This window comes from Aplysia californica, unplaced genomic scaffold (assembly GCF_000002075.1).
Source record: "Aplysia californica isolate F4 #8 unplaced genomic scaffold, AplCal3.0 scaffold00202, whole genome shotgun sequence".
NCBI classification, from domain to species: Eukaryota; Metazoa; Mollusca; class Gastropoda; order Aplysiida; family Aplysiidae; genus Aplysia; species Aplysia californica.
This window is the reverse complement of record NW_004797472.1, coordinates 441,961-444,116: the sequence shown is the minus strand read 5'-3', so window position 1 is coordinate 444,116 and position 2,156 is coordinate 441,961. Positions and strand designations below refer to the sequence as shown.

Sequence of the window (2,156 nt, the reverse complement as noted above, 5' to 3'; positions counted from 1 at the left end):
ATTATTATATTATTATATAAGTAGCGTTTCTCATGTTGGTGTTCTAAAGTCCCTCAGAATGGTTATTAGTGCATTTTTTCAAAGTGATAGATTTTGCTTGAAAGGAAACTTGTGACGGCCTTATAGAAAAACCTGAGAGGTCAGTTTTTGACAAATTTGAGTTGTGACGTGGTTTAGAAAATAGTATGCACTTCTTCTTGACCAACAAAGTGTCCATGGCTAAAGGCCGATAGTTCGTTAAATAAGAGGATTTGGGGAAAATGGTGAAATGGTATAGGTTTAACGCCCCTATAAACACTATTAGGTTATTTAAGAGGCGAGGCGTTCGAGTTTAACGTCTATCTCTGAAAGAACCTAGCCAAATGGGAAATTCGTGTAAAATGCCTTTCTAAAGGACACACCCTAGGACCGATCTAAGCTTCGAACCCTCAAACCCGCAATCTCATGATTACGAGTCTGGAAGCCTCACCATTAGGGCTACTAACGACACTAATATGAGGCTTGGAAAATAAGCCTTACTGTGAAAAAATGTCTGCTGTCAAGAATTTCATTCTTAAAAACTCAAAATGCTAAAAAGTAAAACCCCTTGTTTTTCTTTAAAACCATCATGTATCCAGTAAAGGTCTGTGATGAAACGAAGCAGGTTTGTGTTTTCCAGAGTTGTGAATCAACGTCATAATGGCGGTTGTTGAATGTGTCTGTAAAAGTAGCACTGTAAAGCAAAACAGCAGCAACAACATCTTACTTACTTTTACTTTTATCCGCCGCTCATTCCTTTTTGGGTGTCGAAGGAAGAAAGAGACGTGTCTCTGTTGCCAGCCGGAGAGCTTATGTCAGGGGGATGCCGTGGGTGGTTAATGTTTCTCGGACTCCATCTATCCAGGTCTTTTTCGGCCGCCCTCTAGCATTGTTGCCATTGATTTTTTTAAATGTTGACTGTGTTGGACGGTGTGTTGTTAACCGTAGGAGATGTCTGAACCATTTGATTCTTTGGTGTTGGATGTGATGCATGGCATCATTTGTGCCCACCATTTCTCGGATTACAGAGTTTCTAATTTTGTCTCACCTGGTCTTGTTTACTGCTTTTCTAAGGCATCACATTTCACCTGTTGTAATTGTTTGCTCTAATGTCTTGTCCGTGGTCCATGTTTGGCATTGATAGGTGAGTGTTGGGAAGAATATGGTGTTGATCATTTTGAGCTTTGTTGTCATGGGGAGTTTAGGATGTTTCAGTAGTGGAGTAAGCTGGTAACTAACATTATTGGCCTTTTGTACTCGTGTTTCAATTTCTCTGTTCTGTCGCCCATCCTCTGTGAATATACTTCCGAGGTATTTAAATTCTTGGACCTGTCTGAGACTGTTGTTTTTGATGTGTATACTGAGTGGTTCTGGCTTTCTGTGTACCTTCACTGTCTCTGTTTTTTTAAAATGTTGATCTTACTGTCGTAGTTGTAACATTTTTCGTTTAATCTGATGGTGGTGGTGTTGGAGACTTCGTTCATCTTTGTGTGCCAGACTTTGGTAATTAACTTAGAGAAATTCATTTAGGGCGTCTGGTTCTGTGTTCGCCTCTTTTGTAATTGTATCCATATATTTTTACAAAAAGGCCAACACAGAACCAACACCATCAACAACAAACAAACAAATAAACAAACCAAAAAGTCGAACAACGCAAACCAGGAGATCTTGTGCCATATTTTATTCTGAAGTCTACTGCCTGTAACGTGTTCAGGAGACCTGAAGCATGAAGAACTTAGCTGTAATAGCAAGCTGGAGCAAATCCACTCATGGTCAAGTCACACTTCTGTTGGCCCAAGCTTCTTTTGCAATCGTTGTACCAGTTGCTGAATGTGCCGAGACAGCTGGAGAATGACGTAGCACTGGCAGCGGCGATCAGAGCCAGGACGGCGAGAACGACAAAGATGGCGTTGTTCATCTTGATAGGGGTTGAATTGAACACTGGAAAAGAACACAGACCCAATACAATAAGTAGAAAGTATGACTACAAAAAATGAAGACCTGAGAAAAAACTACAAAGTCAAGTCACGTTTTCCTAAATACACTGTTCTGCATTCCATTCGAAAGTGGCGACACGGGCTATTCTTTCATGGCACTGACGAAGCGCTATTCTGTTCCTTCACCCAGTTGTTCTTTTT

General features: G+C 40.6%; 1 long non-coding RNA gene across 2 annotated transcripts in view; it reads right to left on the bottom strand.

Moving 5' to 3' along the window:
• Positions 1-1,680: 1,680 nt before the first annotated feature.
• Positions 1,681-2,156, bottom strand: part of LOC106011866 — a 14,487-nt gene continuing 14,011 nt past the window's right edge. For both annotated transcript variants that reach the window (XR_001184874.1, XR_001184875.1), the window contains exon 2: positions 1,681-1,959. This is a non-coding gene — a long non-coding RNA (uncharacterized LOC106011866). The remainder of the gene's footprint in view (positions 1,960-2,156) is intronic.